The sequence below is a fragment of the Panicum virgatum genome, chromosome 1K (genome assembly GCF_016808335.1).
Source record: "Panicum virgatum strain AP13 chromosome 1K, P.virgatum_v5, whole genome shotgun sequence".
NCBI lineage: Eukaryota > Viridiplantae > Streptophyta > Magnoliopsida > Poales > Poaceae > Panicum > Panicum virgatum.
In genome coordinates, this window is record NC_053136.1 from 14,597,484 (window position 1) to 14,620,475 (window position 22,992).

Here is a 22,992-nt window from a genome sequence, read left to right on the forward strand (position 1 = left end):
TTTTGTTTCCTCAAGTAATTAAATTTTTGTCTAAGGTTAAATTTTATTGTTGCATCATGCTGGAGCATTTATTTTATTTGCTTGTGTGCATTGGGTGGTTGAATTCAAATTTTGTTTGAATTCAAATAGTTTTGTTTGAGCTAGAATAGAAATAGGAAATGGATTTAGAAATAGAAAAGGAGAAAACTAGAACCCAAACCAAACCCAGCCCGGCAGCCCACCCAGTCCGGCCCACACTCCTCTCCCGCTCGGCCCGTCACCGCGCGCCCCCGCAGCCAGCGAGCCGCTCGCCACTCGGTCCGGCTCGCACCCTCCAGCGCTCGGGCCACCCCCCTTCTCCCGCAGACCCAACGACCCACGCTCTCCCGCTCGCTCTCCACAGCTCGTGCGTCGCCAACTGGGCCCCACATGTCAGCCTCCGCAGCCCAGCAGCGCCCTCTCGCTCGGCCGCTTCACCCCGCGCCCGATTTCACTTCGGCCCAGCACACCGCCGCGGCCCACTTCTCTGCCCCCGCCCAACACCGCCATTCCAGCCAGCCCGATCGCCCGCGCGCTTCCATTTTTCCTCCGCACCCGGCTCGCACTCGGCCGCTCCCTCTCCTGTCTCACTGCAACCCGGCCCCGCCTGTCATCCCTCTCCTCCCCGCGTCTCTCGCTCACCCGTCGCGCCGCGATCTCCGGCGAGATCCCTTCCTGGACCCGCACGCCGAGGCCCGGCCTCCCCCTTTTTAAACGCGCCCTAGACCTCCCCGCATCCCACCTTCCTCCTGCCGCCCCACCCAAACCCTAGCGCCGCCTCCACCCCGCTTCACCATGCGCCGCCGTGCTGTGCCTCTGCACCGGCGCTGACCCGCCGTTCCACCACCTTCCAACCCACCAGAGCCACCGTAGGAGTATCCTCGTGCATCCAGGAGTCGAACCCGGGGGTCCTGACGCCTAGAGCTGCACCCCGGCGCCCCCTCCGCGATCGCCACTGCACCAATGCCGCAGGACCTCGACGCCGGCGCTGCTGCGCGACACCTCTGCCCGATTCCGTACACGGTGAGCACCCTCTCAACTCCCCGCTTCCTTTGTGCTAGATCCCGTAGGCAGCGGCACCCTCTAGTGACCAGCACGCCGCACGCCGGCGAGCCCCGCCCCGTAGGGCCGCCGCCCGCACAGCACCCGCCGCCCAGAGCGTCACCGCACCCCGCTTTTGGCCCAGGTGGGTTACGCATGGCGAGCGCTTCCTTTTGCACCAGATAACGGCCCAAAAGACCCACTGTAGCGTCCGAAACGCTACTCCGGCGAACTCGCCGCCGCTGAGTCCTGCTCCGGCGGGTTCCACCGCTTTGCCCCGCGCTCGGCTAATCCTGGCCGCAGGATCTCGATCGGACGGCCCTCAGAGACCCGAGCCCAAGTCAATGCTCCAACTTACCGGTCAGCGCTGTTCTTTTTGCAGAAGAGTCCTTGCTGTCTTACAAAATCAACCCGCGGTCCATCGGTATAGAAAAATAATTACGCAGAGGCCCTCTTTTTAGCACTTAACCCCCTGGCCTTTCTGGAAATAGAACCCGCCGTCCTTTGCTGCTAATTTTGCGAGTTAGACCCTGGAGTTAACGTTTAATTATGTTTAGGCCCTCGGTTTTAGCAGAAAAGTCCCTGGAACCCTGTTTTTATTACAAATATGCCCCTAGAACTTGTTTTTAGCCCAGATTATGCGTTTTAGCTCCGATTTAGGCGTTCTTTATGTCCAAGCGATCGTTGTAACGCGTAGAATAGTTTTAGCTTAGTTTTTCTTGCTGTTTTTATGTATTGATGTACTGTTTCTTAGTTTTTATTAGTGTTTGCTTGTATGCTTATTGTTGTGCCTTGTTTTGGCCATGTGTTCGTGAGTAGACGCTGAGTTACCGGAGGAGCCCCAGTACCAGTACCCGGAGCAGCCGTCTTCGGAGCAGTTTGAGCAGCAGCCTGAGCAGTACGAGGAAGGCAAGTATAACATGAACAACCTATCACTTTTAAATACAATTTCATACTGCATTTTAATACTGTATGCCTATAAGGATTTCCTAGCCACTTTATATCCTTTATATATACCTTTGGGTTGCATTTTGGTTAGTTGTGCTAGGTGCCGCGCTATAACACACCCTGGTCCTTTTTAATTAAATTGATTAATGGTTTACTTGAATTTAATTCTGGGAGTGGCACTCTGTGTGTCTTGAGTGGCTCACTTCTCGTTAAAATTGGTTTTGTTAGAAACATAGTTTATGGGGCCAGCACGGTGCTTACTGCCTGGTTGGCCACTCTCCATAAGGACCGGTTCATAGAGCGACAACTTGGGACAACAGCGCTACCACAAGACTGGAATGGGACGGTCTTGGCTTACTAATTAGGTCTTTTTGGTTTGGAGTAACTTACCTGCGGGGCAAAGGGTGGTAAGCTTCAATGGTCCCTGCTCCTCCGGCTGGTCTGTGCTTGGTTTGCGCACCTGTGCTTGTACCCCTAGAGGTGGGCCCCATCGTCGCCGATCTAACTCTTCGCGGTTACGCCTTACCAACGAGATTCTTTGTAACGGCCTCGTAGTGAGTCGCTAGTCATCTCACCAAAGGAAGTGTGATGAACAACTGGTGTAGCTCACGACTTATGGGTAAAGATGTGCAACCTCTGCAGAGTGTAAAACTGGTATACTAGCTGTGCTCACGGTTATGAGCGGCCCAGAAACTCCTTTTGATTAGTGGGGTTGTCTCCTTCCGACGAGGGAGGTGCCTCTCGGGGTTACCTTGGTGGGTTGGTTTTGGTTTGGTTCTCAGTAGCATCATGATTAATTCTGATTAATTACTATGTAACTGGGTTAATGGTAAATCATCAACTCGTAGTAAATAGCTTTAATAAAATTTTGCCAAGATTAAAAGCTAATGCAGTTGAGTCAGCCAACCTTAGAGCCTCATAGTTTGTGTTATACTTGTTGAGTACAAGTTGTGTACTCACTCTTGCCTCTTCTCTGCTTTTTCCTCTTGGCTACGCTACTGCTGCTCAGTTCCTGCCGACACGAGGGAGTTCGCTCAGCGCTATCAGGACTACGAGGACTTCTAGGCGTTCGTCTCCCAGTCGACGTCCCTGTGGCGCCCTGCTCAGCTTCGGAGAGCTTTTACCGTATTTGTACTTCGCTTCCGCTGTATCAGATATTTTTGTCATTAATGTAATAAATAACATTCGTATTCGCTTTATTATGTCTTTTTACGTGATATGTGCTATGATATACTATTCATTCTGTTGTATATACGTGTGACTTGATCCTGGCACGTATATGATTGCTCGGTTTATGTCCTTTTATAAACCGGGTGTTAAAGAGTGGTATCAGAGCCGTATCGACTGTAGGACGAAGCCTAGATGGAACTGGTTGAGTTTTAGGACTTCTTCTCTCCAATCCTTGCCTGCTGAAACTATTTTACTATTATACCCCTTGACTTCTTTGACTTTTTACCCGTCTTGTTTTGATTTCTCTCTCTGAAGAATAGTTTTCGTAGATTTTGGCCTGAATCAGTCATCTGATCACCATGAGTATTAGCTAGGTGACCCTTTTATAATATTATGATAGCACGATCCGCGACGCGTTGTGTTAGTCGAGTCGTATGTTAAACTCGGCTAAGTCGTGAAAATTGTCTGCTTGTTATTATGCTACATGTTTGATTTGGATTTTTGAATCATTGCATAGCTTAGTAGTTTAAATTTGTTTAAAGAAAATCACTCAGATGTTAAAGTAACTAATTAATAAAATGAGTTAGATCGTTGGGGGGTAAAACAATCCACTCTAACCTCTCTACCTTATCATGCCTTGAGTTTTCCCGATCTTGTTTGTTGAGAAGAAGGATAATACGAAGAGGGTATGATATCCAGGGATTCACTGGCAAGGACGTCACCGACGGGGACGTCGGTTTCTGTAAGGGGGTAGGGATGTGACACCCCGGCCTACAAATAGTACCAGAGAAGTTGAGAATCTCTCTGATGAAACTGAAGAGTTATGCTCTAGTTCCTAGTTCCTGGATTTATGTAACACCTATCTGGAGTTATCAGCAGTAATGCCTGTGCAGTGTTGCCTAAATAGGATAGAACCTTAAATAATGGAGTTTTTCTCTCTTCCTTGACCTTACCGATCTGTGTTTCCTCTTTTCCCCAGCTCAGATGTCATCAGAGCAAAAAGACCTTGGAGACAGTGCAATGGGTGATGGTGTTCATGCAACAGTTTCCGTGAAGCAGCCGACGATGATACAAGGTCAGTCTTCGCAAACAACACACCACCCGAAGAATGGTGAGAAGGCTTGCCTATGTTGCCAATTCTACGGCGTTCCCTGTCGTCAAGCTCGTGCGACTGAAGATGAAGCCACAACTAGAAGGAATCAGAGGTTGTTCTCCAGTACGAAGAGGAAGAGGTCTCATCAAGAGCAGCTAGCAGAGGATTCCCTTTTCCTCGACAGCCCATCGGTCGATGAGCTACAGACCATCCAGAAGAGAAAGGATTCTGAGTGCTCTAGAGATACACAGGTCAAGAATCAAGCACTCTATGATTATGTCGATGGGTTGACTATCACTATGAATGTGATCCAGCCATACGGCCGCAAGGAATCCAAAGAGCAAGCAGCAGAAATGATGCAAGATGTGATGTTAAGTTCACAGGGAGGTCAACCAAGTAGCGCCATTCACCACCACCGCATGTGCTTCAAATGTGGGCAAAAAGGTCATTATGCCAAAAGTTGTCCAGCACCTCAGAATCCACGGCAGGCAGGACAACAGGGGCGCCCAGCCCAACCCAGGGCGCCACGACAGGGGAAGGTGAACCACGTGACGGCCAAGTCAGCTGCTGAGGCTCCTAATGTGGTTATTGGTACATTCATGGTCAACTCTTATCCAGCTACGGTGCTTTTCGATACCGGTGCTACTCATTCCTTCATTTCCAAGTCATTTGCCGAGCAGCATCGTATACCACTTTCTTGTATGAGGACAGCTATGGTAGTTACCTCACCTGGGGGCCAGATACACACATGCTCTATATGCTCCAGAGTTAGTATTGTCATAAGGGGGGCAGAATTCCGCACTGGTTTGATCGTCATTGATTCCTCAGAGATAGATGTGATTTTGGGCATGGAGACCCTTACCAGATGGGGAGTCCATATTGATTGTGCTCAGCGGACAGTTCACTTGTCAGCATCCGATGACCAAGAGGTGACAGTCAGTGCTATGGAGTCTTCTGGTTTTCTTCATCAGATGGAGGCTAGACCCACGGATTTTATTCGCGTGGTGTCTGAATGCCCGGATGTCTCTCCGGAGGACTTGCCAGAAGAAGGAAGAGGAGTTGACGTAGACATATCCGGACCTCTTTGCTAGCCAGCCCAGAATCTCGGGACGAGATTCCTGTAAGGGGGTAGGATTTGTAACACCCTAATTCAAATTTCAGTATTTAATAATAAATTTAATTGGCCTTAATTAAATTTCTAAGGTTTATTGTGTTTAGACTTGCATTTAATATAATTTTGTTTCCTCAAGTAATTAAATTTTTGTCTAAGGTTAAATTTTATTGTTGCATCATGCTGGAGCATTTATTTTATTTGCTTGTGTGCATTGGGTGGTTGAATTCAAATTTTGTTTGAATTCAAATAGTTTTGTTTGAGCTAGAATAGAAATAGGAAATCGATTTAGAAATAGAAAAGGAGAAAACTAGAACCCAAACCAAACCCAGCCCGGCAGCCCACCCAGTCCGGCCCACACTCCTCTCCCGCTCGGCCCGTCACCGCGCGCCCCCGCAGCCAGCGAGCCGCTCGCCGCTCGGTCCGGCTCGCACCCTCCAGCGCTCGGCCCACCCCCCTTCTCCCGCAGACCCAACGACCCACGCTCTCCCGCTCGCTCTCCACAGCTCGCGCGTCGCCAACTGGGCCCCACATGTCAGCCTCCGCAGCCCAGCAGCGCCCTCCCGCTCGGCCGCTTCACCCCGCGCCCGATTTCACTTCGGCCCAGCACACCGCCGCGGCCCACTTCTCTGCCCCGGCCCAACACCGCCGTTCCAGCCAGCCCGATCGCCCGCGCGCTTCCATTTTTCCTCCGCACCCGGCCCGCACTCGGCCGCTCCCTCTCCTGTCTCACTGCAACCCGGCCCCGCCTGTCATCCCTCTCCTCCCCGCGTCTCTCGCTCACCCATCGCACCACGATCTCCGGCGAGATCCCTTCCTGGACCCGCACGTCGAGGCCCGGCCTCCCCCTTTTTAAACGCACCCTAGACCTCCCCGCATCCCACCTTCCTCCTGCCGCCCCACCCAAACCCTAGCGCCGCCTCCACCCTGCTTCGCCGTGCGCCGCCGTGCTGTGCCTCTGCACCGGCGCTGACCCACCGTTCCACCACCTTCCAACCCACCAGAGCCACCGTAGGAGTATCCTCGTGCATCCAGGAGTCGAACCCGGGGGTCCTGACGCCTAGAGCTGCACCCCGGCGCCCCCTCCGCGATCGCCACCGCACCAACGCCGCAGGACCTCGACGCCGGCGCTGCTGCGCGACACCTCTGCCCGATTCCGTACATGGTGAGCACCCTCTCAACTCCCCGCTTCCTTTGCGCTAGATCCCGTAGGCAGCGGCACCCTCTGGTGACCAGCACGCCGCACGCCGGTGAGCCCCGCACCGTAGGGCCGCCGCCCGCACAGCACCCGCCGCCCAGAGCGTCACCGCACCCCGCTTTTGGCCCAGGTGGGTTACACATGGCGAGCGCTTCCTTTTGCACCAGATAACGGCCCAAAAGACCCACTGTAGCGTCCGAAACGCTACTCCGGCGAACTCGCCGCCGCGGAGTCCTGCTCCGGCGGGTTCCACCGCTCTGCCCCGCGCTCGGCTAATCCTGGCCGCAGGATCTCGATCGGACGGCCCTCAGAGACCCGAGCCCAAGTCAATGCTCCAACTTACCGGTCAGCGCTATTCTTTTTGCAGAAGAGTCCTTGCTATCTTACAAAATCAACCCGCGGTCCATCGGTATAGAAAAATAATTACGCAGAGGCCCTGTTTTTAGCACTTAACCCCCTGGCCTTTCTGGAAATAGAACCCACCGTCCTTTGCTGCTAATTTTGCGAGTTAGACCCTGGAGTTAACGTTTAATTACGTTTAGGCCCTCGGTTTTAGCAGAAAAGTCCCTGGAACCCTGTTTTTATTACAAATAAGCCCCTAGAACTTGTTTTTAGCCTAGATTATGCGTTTTAGCTCCGATTTAGGCGTTCTTTATGTCCAAGCGATCGTTGTAACGTGTAGAATAGTTTTAGCTTAGTTTTTCTTGCTGTTTTTATGTATTGATGTACTGTTTCTTAGTTTTTATTAGTGTTTGCTTGTATGCTTATTGTTGTGCCTTGTTTTGGCCATGTGTTCGTGAGTAGACGCTGAGTTACCGGACGAGCCCCAGTACCAGTACCCGGAGCAGCCGTCTTCGAAGCAGTTTGAGCAGCAGCCTGAGCAGTATGAGGAAGGCAAGTATAACATGAACAACCTATCACTTTTAAATACAATTTCATACTGCATTTTAATACTGTATGCCTATAAGGATTTCCTAGCCACTTTATATCCTTTATATATACCTTTGGGTTGCATTTTAGTTAGTTGTGCTAGGTGCCGCGCTATAACACACCCTGGTCCTTTTTAATTAAATTGATTAATGGTTTACTTGAATTTAATTCTGGGAGTGGCACTCTGTGTGTCTTGAGTGGCTCACTTCTCGTTAAAATTGGTTTTGTTAGAAACATAGTTTATGGGGCCAGCACGGTGCTTACTGCCTGGTTGGCCACTCTCCATAAGGACCGGTTCATAGAGCGACAACCTGGGACAACAGCGCTACCACAAGACTGGAATGGGACGGTCTTGGCTTACTAATTAGGTCTTTTTGGTTTGGAGTAACTTACCTGCGGGGCAAAGGGTGGTAAGCTTCAATGGTCCCTGCTCCTCCGGCTGGTCTGTGCTTGGTTTGCGCACCTGTGCTTGTACCCCTGGAGGTGGGCCCCATCGTCGCCGATCTAACTCTTCGCAGTTATGCCTTACCAACGAGATTCTTTGTAACGGCCTCGTAGTGAGTCGCTAGTCATCTCACCAAAGGAAGTGTGATGAACAACTGGTGTAGCTCACGACTTATGGGTAAAGATGTGCAACCTCTGCATAGTGTAAAACTGGTATACTAGCTGTGCTCACGGTTATGAGCGGCCCAGAAACTCCTTTTGATTAGTGGGGTTGTCTCCTTCCGGCGAGGGAGGTGCCTCTCGGGGTTACCTTGGTGGGTTGGTTTTGGTTTGGTTCTCAGTAGCATCATGATTAATTCTGATTAATTACTATGTAACTGGGTTAATGGTAAATCATCAACTCGTAGTAAATAGCTTTAATAAAATTTTGCCAAGATTAAAAGCTAATGCAGTTGAGTCAGCCAACCTTAGAGCCTCATAGTTTGTGTTATACTTGTTGAGTACAAGTTGTGTACTCACTCTTGCCTCTTCTCTGCTTTTTCCTCTTGGCTACGCTACTGCTGCTCAGTTCCTGCCGACACGAGGGAGTTCGCTCAGCGCTATCAGGACTACGAGGACTTCTAGGCGTTCGTCTCCCAGTCGACGTCCCTGTGGCGCCCTGCTCAGCTTCGGAGAGCTTTTACCGTATTTGTACTTCACTTCCGCTGTATCAGACATTTTTGTCATTAATGTAATAAATAACATTCGTATTCGCTTTATTATGTCTTTTTACGTGATATGTGCTATGATATACTGTTTATTCTGTTGTATATACGTGTGACTTGATCCTGGCACGTATATGATTGCTCGGTTTATGTCCTTTTATAAACCGGGTGTTACATGCTGCCCCCGTCCATTAGCACCTTGGAGAACTGGGTGTTGCCGATGATGGGATCCACGACGAGTGGGTATTGACCCGGATTCGGGATGTAGTCGGGATGGTCTTCATGGCTGAAGGAGATGGTGTCCTCCGACCAGTCGAGGTAGGATGGTGTAGCCTTGCTGACGGAGAAGACCTCTCGGCGCTCTTACTTGCGCTGTCGAGCGGTCATGTTCGCCGTTGGCCCGCCGAAGATGAAGAACACGTTCTCCACCGAGGGGAAACCGTCGCTGCCCTTGTCCTTCTCGTCCTTCTTCTTGGCCTCATCCTTGTGCCCAAGACGGTTGAAGTATTTGCGGAGCATATCACATTCCTCGAGGGTGTGATTAACCTTGCCCTTATGATAAGGACACGGCTTCTTCAGCATGTCGTCGCATAGGCCACCGCCTCGAGGGGGTCCTTGAGGACCTTTGTGATCAGGGGTGACAGCGAGGGCCCTGTCGGAGTCCTCCTCCTGCCCTTTGACTGCGCTGGTTTGGCGAGCCCTTCTTCTTTCCCTTCTTTCCCCGCTTGGGCTTCTTCGTGAGGCTCTTGGTCTTGTTGCCCTCTACGGGCACCTCCACCTTGCATTTGTCTTTCTCGCCATCGAAGATAGCACCGACTGCCTCCTCGCCGGAGGCAAAGTTGGTTGCCACGTCGAATAGCTCGTTCGCACTGGAAGGAGGGTTCCCTCCCATCTCGCGCACGAGATCCCTGCATGTTGTGCCCAAAAAGGCACTAATGACTTCAGAGTCAGTGACGCTGGGGAGCTCGGTGCACTGCTTGGAGAAGCGTCGGATGTAGTCTCGCAAGGGCTCGTCGGGTTGCTGATGGCAGCCTCGGAGATCCCAAGAGTTCCTAGGATGCACGTACGTGCCCTGGAAGTTGCCCACGAATGTTCTGACCAGGTCAGACCAGTTGTGGATTTGATTGGTGGGAAGATGTTCGAGCCATGTGCACGCGGAATCCGCAAGATGCAGAGGAAGGTTGCGAATGATGACAGCGTCATCGGTCGCGCCGCCCAGCTATCATGCCAGGCAGTAGTCGTTGAGCCAGAGCCCAGGATCTGTCTCTCCCGAGTACTTGGTGAGGGTGGTGGGCTGTCGAAATCGTGGAGGAAACGGAGCAGCACGGATTTCCCGGCTGAACACACGGGTGCCCGGAGGCTCCGGTGACGGGCTCCTATCCTCCTTGCTGTCGTAGAGACCGCCACGTCGAGGGTGGTAGATATGAATGGCACCGCCCTTCTTCTTCTGGTTTCGGATGTTACGGGCGTCCCCGTCGTGGGCGTTGCCCTGTGTGTCCCGGAGGTGATCCTTTGCAGGAGTCAACTTGACACAGTCGTGTACCATGGGTGCTTTTGCCCCACCCACCGCTGGGGGTGTGCACTGAGGCCTCGCGGTCTTGCTGTGCAGCCCCACCAGCTTTCACCGAGCGCATATGAGACACAGAACTTTCGGCCTGCTGTACCGCAGCATCCTCGAGGAGGGCTCGTGCTTCCTTGCGCAGGTTGCGACCCTCAGGCGTAGAGGGCTCGGGCAGAGCACGGAGTAGAATGGTCGCAGCGGTGATCTTCTGGCTAGCCCTGTTCAAGGCTAGGGGGCTTTCTTCGCGGCCATCCGCCATTATCCGCTCCCGGGCAACGCGTCCTGCCTCCCGAGCTCCCGTACCGCGGCCGGTACATTCCTGCTCAAGCGCAGTGTGCAGCTTCTGTGTTTGCTGACGCTCCTCCTCGAGCTTGGCCTCAAGCTCCTGGAGTTGCGCCAGTTGTGCTTGCTGTAGAGCTGTGTTTGCCGGGGCAGATGGTCCAGGCGCCGCAGTCGCTCCTGCCGCGGCTGTTGTGGCATGTGCCGCGTCTGCGTCATCATCGTCGGGATCCCCTATCTCGGCGACGAAGCATTCGCGAGTTGGGTCGTAGTCCCCCTCGCTGGAGTCGTTGGAACAGGTGAGGTAGTAGTCTGCTGCAACCTGAAACGACAAAAAGGCTTCGAGATCACGGATTCCAGAGTAATCCCACTCCGTGGTCACACGATTGTGCACGAGGTCCGATCCCTCATCCGCGGAGTCAGGGTGTAACACCCTAATTTAAATTTCAGCATTTAATAATAAATTTAATTGGCTTTATTTAAATTTCTAAGATTTATTGTGTTTAGTATGGCATTTAATTCAATTTTGTTTCACAAGTAATTAAAATTTGACTAAGTTTAAAATTTTGTGTTGCATTCATGCTGGTGCATACTTTTATTTGAGTGTGGTTTGAATTCAAATTTATATTTGAATTCAAACTTTGTTTGAAGTAGAAATAGAAAAGAGAAAAAAAAATAGAAAAAAAAACTAACCCAAACCCAGAAAATCCAAAACCCGTTCCGGCCCACTACCTCAGCCAGGCAGCCCACTCTCTTTTTCTTTTCCTCCCGCACCGGCCCAGTCCCTCCCCGCACTCGGCCCGGTTCCATCCCGGCCTGCTCCCGCGTCGCCCCGCGCTCGCGCAACAGCCCGCTCGCCCGCCACGCGCGCTGCACCCGCTGCCAGCCGGGCCCGCAAGCCAGCGCTCAGCCGCTAACGCATCGCCCGCGTCCCCGCTTCAGCCGCTGACCAGCGGGGCCCGCTAGTCAGGGTCGCCTTCCTCCTCCCGCATCCCCCGCGCGCTCAACGGAAACCGCCGCGATCTCCGCTGTGGCTCCGCCTAGCACGCATCCCCGAGATCCCCGGCTTGCCCTTTAATTAGCACCCCCACGGACCCCGCACCCCATCCACCCATGCGCAGGCCGCCCAAACCCTAGCACGCCGCTCCGTCACGCCATAGCCGCGCAGAGTCCCTGCGCCGCCATGCCAGCGGTGCTCCGCCGTCCCCCCCAGCCAGCCCGAACCGCCGCAGAAGTTCGCTTGTGCACCAGGAACCCCCCCGAGGCCGCCATCTCCGACATCGAGCCCCACCTCACCGGAATTTTTGCCCGGACGTTTTCCATGTACGTTTGGCCCGCCGCCTCGATTACTCACCGCCAGTGCGGATTGGCCCGATTTGACCCCAGGTTTTGCTTCGTAGGGGCATCGCTCGGCGACCAGTGCAGCCCAGGACCCCGGACGAGCCCAGCACCGCCCGGACCCCACGTTCCGCCTCAGCAGCGCCGCCGTCCTCGCCGTGATCCCTCCTACGGTACAACTCCGGCCGACACAAGGGTTCACTGAGCACCCCAGAGCCCTCCTGGTACTTTTCGCTTAATAGCTTGGCCTGTAGTCCACTCCGGGACTTAGAACACCGCTCTCCGGCGAGACCACGCCGCCCTGCGCCGCCGCAGGCCTCAACCGAGCCCCTATCCCCATGCCTAAGCCCACCAGTGGATTACGCGTGCCTCCATCATGCCCCACGGCCAAACCACGGCCCAAACCAACCCCTAGGGCGCCGCTTTGGCCCTCTCCGGTCTCGCACCGCCGCGGAACAAGGAGTTCCGGCGAGCCGTGCCGCCCCCACGCGGCCGATCCACTCTGGCCGCCCGATATCGGGTGGACGGCCGAGATTAGAACGGCGCCCCCCTTTGATCCTGGCCATCAGATCTGGATCTGACGGTCCAGATCTGAGCGTACCGCTTCGCCCTGCTCATTTTGTTAAAGAGCCCCTGGGTTTTATTGAAATAAACCCGCAGTCCTAGCGCGTTGAAAAATAATTAGGTTTTGGTCCAGGTTTTAACACTTAGCCCCCTGAGCTCTTTGGAAATTGAACCCGCCGTCCAGACTTAGTCTTTTTGCGAGTTAGACCCTGGAGTTAATGTTTATTTACGTTTTAGCCCTCGGTTTTAGCAGAAAAGCCCCTGGAACCCAGTTTTTATTACAAATAAGCCCCTGAACCTTGTTTTTGGCCTAGAATGTGCGTTTTAGCTCCGTTTTTAGCGTTCTTTATGTCCACGCGATCGTTGTAATGCGTAGAACAGTATTAGAGTAGTTTAGTGTGCTGTTTTTATGTATTGATGTACTATTTCTTAGTTTTTATTAGTGTTTGCTTGTATGCTTATTATTGTGCATTGTTTTGGCCATGTGTTCGTGAGTAGACATTGATCCATCTGAGGAGCCCCAGTATCAGTACCCGGAGCAGCCGTCTTCCGAGCACTTTGAGCAGCAGCAGGAGCAGTACGAGGAAGGCAAGTATAACATGAACAACCTATCACCTTTAATTACAATTTCATACTGCAATTTTAATACTGTATGCCTATAAGGATTTCCTAGCCTCTTTATATCCTTTATATATACCTTGGGTTGCATTTTGGTTAGTTGTGCTAGGTTGCTGCGCTATAACACTCTCTGGTCCTTTTTAATTAATTTGATTAATGGTTTACTTGAACTTAATTCTGAGAGTGGCCCTCTATGCTTCGTGCTTGAGTGGCTCACGTCTCGTTAAAATCTGGTTTTTGTAGAAACATGGTTTAGAGGGCCAGCACGGTGCTTAGTGCTTGGTTGGCCACTCTCCATAAGGACCGGTTCATAGAGCGACAACCTGGGACAACAGCGCTACCACAAGGCTAGAATGGGATAGACTTGGCGTAATAATTAGATCTTTTTGGTTTGGAGTAACTTACCTGTGGGGCAGGGGCGGTAAGCTTCTATGGCCCTCGTGCTGAGTGGCCTCGTCTGCGCTTCGTGTCTTGACGCCTACTAGACCTGCTCCATAGTCGCTGATCCACCCTCGCGGTTACTCCCTACCAACGAGATTCCTTGTAAAGGCCTCGTAGTGAGTCACTGGCCATCTCACCTAAGGAAGTGTGATGAACAACTGGCGTAGCTCACGACTTGTGGGTAAAGATGTGCAACCTCTGCAGAGTGTAAAACTGGTATACTAGCCGTGCTCACGGTTATGAGCGGCCCAGATCCTCCTTTTGATTAGTGAAGTTATCTCCTTCCGACGAGGGAGGTGCCTCTCGGGGTTACCTTGGTGGCTTGGTTTCGGTATGGTTCTCAATAGTTTCTTAATTAATTCTGATTAATTACTCTGTAACTGGGTTAATGGTAATTCATCAACTCGTAGTAAATAGCTTTAATAAAATCTTGCCAACACTTAAAAGCTAATGCAGTTGAGTCAGCCAACCTTAGAGCCTCATAGTTTGTGTTATACTTGTTGAGTACAAGTTGTGTACTCACCCTTGCCTCTTCTCTACTTTTTCCTCTTGGCTACGCTACTGCTGCTCAGTTCCTGCCGACACGAGGGAGTTCGTCCAGCGCTACCAGGACTACGAGGACTTCTAGGTGTTCGTCTCCCAGTCGACGTCCCTGTGGCGCCCTGCTTCAGCTTCGGAGAGCTTTTATCGTATTTTGTACTTCGCTTCCGCTGTATCAGACATTTTGTCATTATTGTAATAAATAACATTCGTATTCGCTTTATTATATATTTTTACGTGATATGTGCTATGATATACTGTTCAATCTGTTGTATATACGTGTGACCTGATCCTGGCACGTATATGATTGCTCGGTTTATGTCCTTATATAAACCGGGTGTTACAGAGTGGTATCAGAGCCGTATCGACTGTAGGACGAAGCCTAGATAGAACTGGTCGAGTTTTAGGACTTCTTCTCTCCAATCCTTGTCTGCTGAAACTATTTTACTATTATACCCCTTGACTTCTATGACTTTTACCCTTCTTGCCTTGATTTCTCTCTCGGAAGAATAGTTTTCGTAGACTTTGGCCTGAATCAGTCATCTGACCACCATGAGTTAGCTAGGTGACCCTCTTATAATAAAACGATAGCACGTTCTGCGACGCGTTGTGTTAGTCGAGTCTTTTGCTCAAACTCGGCTAAGTCGTGAAAATTGTCTGCTTGTTATTATGCTACATGCTTGATTTGGATTTTTGACTGATTGCATAGCTTAGTAGTTTAAATTTGTTTAAAGAAAATCACTCAGATGTTAAAGTTAACTAATTAATAAAATGAGTTAGATCGTTGGGGGTAAAACAGTCAACTCTATCCTGTCTACTTTATCATGGCTGAGTCTTTTTCCGCAAAGAGTTATCATATCCATCTGAATTTATTCCTGCAATATCCTTACTCATGAAATCTTTTGTCCAAAATCAGATGGTGAACACCAGGCGTGGTTCTGACCAGCAGGGGCAGAACAATCAGGGTCAGAACAACCAGGGTACCGGGATCCCGATGCCTCCGCCTTTGACTCCGGAGCAGTACTTCCAGCTCCAGATGCAGATGATGGCTACCCTGAACAACACTGTTCAGGCACTTCAGCAGGCTCACACTCAGCCCCCGCCTCCTCCACCCCCGCAGCCTCGCGACAGGCGTGCTGAGTTCCTGAGGGGTCACCCGCCGACGTTTTCTCACACGTCCGACCCTCTTCAGGCTGACGACTGGCTCCGTGCAGTGGAGCGACAGCTGGACATCGCCCAGTGCGATGATCGGGAGAGAGTTCTATACGCAGCAGGACAGCTGCGAGGGGCAGCTTTGGACTGGTGGGAGTCCCACCCAGTTCATGACCGCGAGTCTCTCACCTGGCTCCAGTTCAGGGAGCGTTTCCGCAGCCACAACGTCCCCGCGGGCGTTATGAAGATGAAGCAGAAGGAGTTCCTTGCACTGAAGCAGGTAATCTTAAATATAATCATTCAGCGGTTTCTTTTGAGCTAATGCCCCTTGTTCTATCCTTATGAATCTTGAGTTAATCTTTCGATATCTATCTGTCTTTGTCAATTCAGGGGACTATGTTGGTCACGGAGTATCGTGATCGCTTTCTTCAGCTGGCTCGCTATGCCCCTGCCGATGTTGCGGATGACCGCAAGAAGCAGGAGCACTTCATGGAGGGTCTTGAGGACTATCTCCAGTACGCGCTGCTCAACCTCCGTTTCGACGACTTCAACCATCTGGTTGACAGCGCGCTCAACACTGAGCGCAAGCACCTGGAGATGGAGGACAAGAAGAGGAAGATTGTCTCCGTTGCTTCCGGCAGCAACACTCGTCCTCGACTCCAGCAGCCTCAGCAGTACCAGCAGCCTCAGTACCGGCCTCCCCAGCAGTACCAGCAGAGGCCGCAGCAGTACCCGCCTCGACAGCAGCAGGCAGGTCAGAGCCCGAGGTTACCGGCACCTCCGGCTCGTGCTGCTCCACCCGCTCCGCTAGCACCGCAGGCTCCACGTCCGGCAGCTCCTACCGGATAGCAGGCTTCGACACTTGCACGCGTCTGCTATCACTGCGGCCAGCCGGGGCACTACGCCAACACTTGCCCCCGGAAGGCGCAGGCGGGACAGCAGGGGCGCCCAGCTCAGCCCAGGGCGCCAGCACAGGCTCGAGTGAACCACGTGACGGCCGAGTCAGCGGCCGAGGCTCCTAACGTGGTTATTGGTACGTTCATGGTCAACTCTCACCCCGCTACAGTGCTTTTCGATACCGGTGCTACCCATTCTTTCATTTCCAAGTCATTTGCCGAGCAGCATGGTATACCGGTTTCTTGTATGAGGAAAGCTATGGTAGTTACCTCACCTGGGGGTCAGATTCGTACATGTTCTATATGCTCCAGAGTTAGTATTGTCATAAAGGGGGTAGAGTTCCACACTGGCCTGATAGTTATTGACTCCTCGGGGATAGATGTGATTTTGGGCATGGAGACACTTACCAGATGGGGAGTCCGTATTGATTGTGCTCAGCGGACAGTTCACTTATCGGCATCTGATGGCCAAGAGGTGACAGTCAGTGCTTTAGAGCCTTCTGGATTTCTTCATCAGATGGAGGCTAGACCCACGGACGGTATTCGCGTGGTGTCTGAATTCCCGGATGTCTTTCCGGATGATCTGCCAGGTATGCCGCCTGAACGCGCCATTGAGTTTTGTATTGATCTCTTGCCTGGCACAGCTCCTATTGCAAAGCGGCCCTACCGTATGGCACCTATAGAGCATGAAGAAGTCAAGAAAACTATTGATGAGTTGCTAGCCATGGGCTATATCCGTCGCAGCTTCTCTCCTTGGGCTTTTCCATTGCTGCTAGTAGATAAGAAGGATGGCTCGAAGAGAATGTGTGTGGATTATCGGGAGCTGAATGCAGTTACTATCAAGAACAAGCATCCACTGCCCCGTATTGAGGATCTCTTCGATCTGCTTCGAGGTGCTCGTATATTCTCGAAGATTGATCTTCGTTCGGGTTATTTTCAGCTGAGGATCCGTCCTGGGGATATTCCGAAGACGGCATTCACCTGCAAGTACGGGTTATATGAGTATACGGTCATGTCCTTCGGCTTGACTAATGCCCCGGCTTACTTCATGCATCTGATGAACATGGTCTTCATGGATTATCTGGATGTCTTCGTGGTGATTTTCATTGATGATATTCTAATCTTCTCCAAGACAGAAGAAGAGCATGAGGAGCATCTGAGACTCGTATTGCAGAGATTGAGAGAGCATCAGCTGTATGCCAAGTTCAGCAAGTGCGAGTTCTGGATTAACGAGGTTCCATTCCTCGGTCATGTTATCTCTCAGGGAGGCATTGCTGTTGATCCGAGCAAGGTGAAGGATGTGCTCGAGTGGGAGACACCGCAGACGGTGAAGGAAGTCAGATCATTCTTGGGCTTAGCTGGATATTATCGGAGGTTCATTGAGAATTTCTCCAAGATCGCGAAGCCTTTGACTTCTTTGCTGGAGAAAAATGTGGCTTTCGTGTGGACTGATGAGCGTCAGAGGGCCTTTGATGAGCTGAAGAAGAGGTTGACTACGGCGCCAGTCCTGACTCTGCCAGACCAGACGGAGAGGTTCACGGTTTATTGTGATGCTTCGAAGGATGGTCTTGGGTGTGTTCTGATGCAGGAGGGCAGAGTGATAGCTTATGCTTCACGGCAGTTACGTCGGCATGAGCTGAATTATCCCACTCATGATCTTGAGTTAGCCGCAGTTGTGCATGCTCTGAAGATTTGGAGGCATTACTTGTATGGACAGCGGTGTGATATCTACACTGATCACAAGAGCCTCAAGTACATTTTCACGCAGAATGAGCTGAACATGCGGCAGAGAAGATGGCTGGAGTTATTTAAGGATTATGACCTGGAGATTCACTATCATCCAGGCAAGGCCAATGTTGTAGCAGATGCTTTGAGCAGGAGAAGCTATGTCAACATGGCCGTGGCTTTCCAGATGCCTCCAGAGTTATGCGAGGAGTTCGAGCAGTTGAGTCTGGGCTTCTTGCATCATACTTCGAGTGCAGCGTTTGAGGCAGTACCGACTCTAGAGGCAGAGATAAGGCAGCATCAGAAGGATGATGAGAAGCTGCAGGAGATTCGTGAGTTGCTCAAGAAGGGCAAGGCCCCACATTTTAGAGAGGATGATCAGGGTACCTTGTGGTACAAGAACCGGATCTGTGTGCCAGATGTGAAGGATCTTCGGAAGTTGATTCTGAGTGAGGCCCATGATACAGCTTATTCTATTCACCCGGGCAGCATGAAGATGTACTATGTTCTGAAGGAACGTTTCTGGTGGTATGGGATGAAGCGTTCAGTGGCAGAGTACGTGGCTATTTGTGACACCTGTCAGCGTGTCAAGGCTGAGCATCAGAGGCCAGCAGGTCTGTTACAGCCTTTGAAGATTCCAGAGGGGAAATGGGAGGAAATCACCATGGACTTCATTGTTGGATTGCCTCGTACTCAGAAAGGGTACAACTCCATTTGGGTAGTAGTGGATCGTCTGACGAAAGTTGCTCACTTCATACCAGTGAACACTACTTACTCCGGTGCTAGACTTGCCGAGTTGTACATCTCTCGGATTGTCTGCTTGCATGGTGTGCCCAAGAAGATCATATCTGACAGAGGGTCTCAGTTCACTTCTCGGTTCTGGGAGCAGCTCCATGATTCGTTGGATACGAAGCTGCGCTTCAGTACGGCTTATCACCCTCAGACAGATGGGCAGACAGAGAGAACCAACCAAGTGTTGGAGGATATGCTGAGAGCTTGTGCTATTCAGTATGGTACTAGTTGGGATAAGTGCCTGTCTTATGCTGAGTTCTCATATAACAACAGCTATCAGGCTAGTCTGAAGAAGTCTCCCTTCGAGGCATTGTATGGCAGAAAATGCAGGACTCCTCTCTATTGGGATCAGATTGGTGAGAAGCAGCTCTTTGGCCCTGAGATCATAGATGATGCAGAGCAGATGGTTCAGGCTGTGCGAGAAAATCTGAGGATTGCACAGAGCAGACAGAAGAGCTATGCAGATGGCAAACGGAGAGACCTGACTTTCAGTGTCGGTGATTATGTGTATCTGAAGGTGTCTCCGATGAGAGGAATCCGCAGATTCAATCTCAAAGGGAAGTTAGCACCTCGGTATGTGGGGCCATTCAAGGTGCTAGAGCGGAAAGGCGAAGTTGCTTATCGCCTGGAGTTACCTCTCAGCCTCTCAGGAGTTCATGATGTCTTCCATATATCTCAGCTGAAGAGGTGTCTGCGAGTACCCGAGGAGCAGGCACCACTGGAGGGAGTCGATGTACAGGAAGATCTGACTTATACTGAGCATCCGGTGAAGATTCTGGAGACATCAGAAAGGGTTACTCGGAACAAGCGCATCAAGATGTGCAGAGTTCAGTGGAGTCATCACAGTGAAGCTGAGGCTACATGGGAGCGAGAAGATGAGCTGAAGAAGACCTATCCAGATCTCTTTGCTAGCCAGCCCAGCTAAATTTAAATTTAGGGTAGGGTCTGTAACACCCTAATTTAAATTTCAGCATTTAATAATAAATTTAATTGGCTTTATTTAAATTTCTAAGGTTTATTGTGTTTAGTATGGCATTTAATTCAATTTTGTTTCACAAGTAATTAAAATTTGACTAAGTTTAAAATTTTGGGTTGCATTCATGCTGGTGCATACTTTTATTTGAGTGTGGTTTGAATTCAAATTTATATTTGAATTCAAACTTTGTTTGAAGTAGAAATAGAAAAGAGAAAAGAAAATAGAAAAAAAAAACTAACCCAAACCCAGAAAATCCAAAACCCGTTCCGGCCCACTACCTCAGCCAGGCGGCCCACTCTCTTTTTCTTTTCCTCCCGCACCGGCCCAGTCCCTCCCCGCACTCGGCCCGGTTCCATCCCGGCCTGCTCCCGCGTCGCCCCGCGCTCGCGCAGCAGCCCGCTCGCCCGCCCCGCGCGCTGCACCCGCTGCCAGCCGGGCCCGCAAGCCAGCGCTCAGCCGCTAACGCATCGCCCGCGTCCCCGCTTCAGCCGCTGGCCAGCGGGGCCCGCTAGTCAGGGTCGCCTTCCTCCTTGTAACACCCGGTTTATAAAAGAACATAAACCGAGCAATCATATACGTGACAGGATCAAGTCACACGTATATACAATAGAATGAACAGTATATCACAACACATATCACGTAAAAAGATATAATAAATCGAAATACGAATGTTATTTATTACATTAATGACAAAATGTCTGATACAGCGGAAGCGAAGTACAAATACGAAAAAGACTCTCCGAAGCTGAAGCAGGGCGCCACAGGGACATCGACTGGGAGACGAACGCCTAGAAGTCCTCGTAGTCCTGGTAGCGCTGGACGAACTCCCTCGTGTCGGCAGGAACTGAGCAGCAGTAGCGTAGCCAAGAGGAAAAAGTAGAGAAGAGGCAAGGGTGAGTACACAACTTGTACTCAACAAGTATAACACAAACTATGAGGCTCTAGGCTGGCTGACTCAACTGCATTAGCTTTTAAGGGTTGGCAAAATTTTATTAAGGCTATTTACTACGAGTTGATGAATTACCATTAACCCAGTTACATAGTAATTAATCAGAATTAATCATACTACTACTGAGAACCAAACCAAAACCAAGCCACCAAGGTGACCCCGAGAAGCACCTCCCTCGTCGGAAGGAGATAACTCCACTAATCAAAAGGAGGATCTGGGCCGCTCATAACCGTGAGCACGGCTAGTATACCAGTTTTACAATCTGCAGAGGTTGCACATCTTTACCCACAAGTCGTGAGCTACGCCAGTTGTTCATCACACTTCCTTAGGTGAGATGGCCAGCGACTCACTACGAGGCCTTTACAAAGAAACTCGTTGGTAGGGAGTAACCGCGAGGGTGGATCAGCGACTATGGAGCAGGTCTAGTGGGCGTCAAGACACGAAGCACAGACGAGGCCACTCAGCACGAGGGCCATAGAAGCTTACCGCCCCTGCCCCGCAGGTAAGTTACTCCAAACCAAAAAGATCTAATTATTACGCCAAGTCTATCCCATTCTAGCCTTGTGGTAGCGCTGTTGTCCCAGGTTGTCGCTCTATGAACCGGTCCTTATGGAGAGTGGCCAACCAAGCACTAAGCACCGTGCTGGCCCCCTAAACCCTGTTTCTACAAAAACCATATTTTAACGAGACGTGAGTCACTCAAGCACGAAGCACAGAGGACCACTCTCAGAATTAAGTTCAAGTAAACCATTAATCAAATTAGTTAAAAAGGACCAAAGTATGCTATAGCGCAGCAACCTAGCACAACTAACCAAAATGCAACCCAAAGGTATATATAAAGGATATAAAGTGGCTAGGAATGTCCTTATAGGCATACAATATTAAAATGCAGTATGAAATTGTAATTAAAGGTGATAGGTTGTTTATGTTATACTTGCCTTCCTCGTACTTCTCTGGCTGCTGCTCAAACTGCTCGGAAGAAGGCTGCTCCTGGTACTGGTACTGGGGCTCCTCAGATGGATCAACGTCTACTCACGAACACATGGCCAAAACAATGCACAATAATAAGCATACAAGCAAACACTAACAAAAACTAAGAAACAGTACAACAATACATGAAAACAGCGCACAAAACTACTCTAGAACTATTCTACACATTACAACGATCGCGTGGATATAAAGAACGCCTAAAACGGAGTTAAAACGCATAATCTAGGCTAAAAACAAGGTTCAGGGGCTTAATTGTAAGAAAACTGAAGTTCCAGGGGGTTTTCTGCTAAAACCGAGGGCATAAACGTAATTATCCATTAGTTCTAGGGTCTAGCGCGTAAAACTGCCAAGGGTGGACGGCGGGTTTGATTTCTGGAAAACTCAGGGGGGTCTGTGCAAAATTTTGGGCTTAACTGCAATTATTTTTCAAAGGCGGACGACTGCGGGTTAATTCAGCAGAAGACTGAGGGCTCTTTAGCAAAAAGTACCGGCCGAACCGGTATCTTTGATTTTGGGCCGTAGGATTTGGATCTAACGATCCAGATCGGATCCAAACCGGTTCTAATCGTGGGCGTTGGCCTCTGATCTAACGGCCCGAGTGAAAAGGGGCGGGAACGGCGGCGGAAGGCACCGGCGGCGTGCTCCCGCGGCGGCGCAGCGCCGGAGAAGGCAAACCCGGCGTTCCAGGGGGCCTCTAGGGATGGGGTTTGACCGTGGAACATCCTTGTTGCATGGGTAATCCACTGGAGTGGATAACGCGGGGCTGCAGGGAGCGGAGAGGGGCGTTCGGCGGTGGGGCGGCTCGGTGGTGGGCGGACGTCGCCGGCGAGCGGTGCCCGGCCAACGCAGTGGTCTTCGGCCTAAGTAGCTTAGCGCAAAAAGGAGGCATGGGCTCTGGAGTGCTCACCGGGCTCGGATTCGAAGGAGAGGGCCGAGCGAAGTCGATGGCGATGCTGACCGGCGGCGGAGCGGGGACGGTGATCGCGGGCGGGGTTCGGCGGCCGTTCTCCGGGCGTCTGGCTGCAGGATTCAACTCGTGCCGTCGCTGGGGAGAAGAACAAGGGGTCAGAGGGCTCCAAGATCCTACGGCGGCGAGCAATTGCTCGGGAGTGGACTCACCGGCGGGGATGGCTTCGGGTCGAAAATCCCAGCGCGGCGTGGCGAAAACCTTGGAGCTGTGGTCCCAAGGGGTGTCGCGGGGCCTTGGCGAAGCTGCGGCGCGGCTAATGGCGGTCTGGGGTGCGGCGCGTGGCCACGGCGGCGCCGTGCTCTGCTCTCACGGAGCGAGGGGAGAGGCGGCTAGGGTTTGCGGGGCGGCGCGTGAGTGGATAGGATGCAGGGCTGCGGCCGTGGGGGGGCTAATAAAGGGCAGGCCGGGGATCTCGGGGATGCGTGCTTGGCGGGGCCACGGCGGAGATCGCGGCGGTTTCCGTTGAGCGCGCGGGGGATGCGGGAGGAAGGGGACGGCCCTGGCGCGTGGGGCCGGGCTGGCAGCGGAGCGGGCGAGCGGGGTT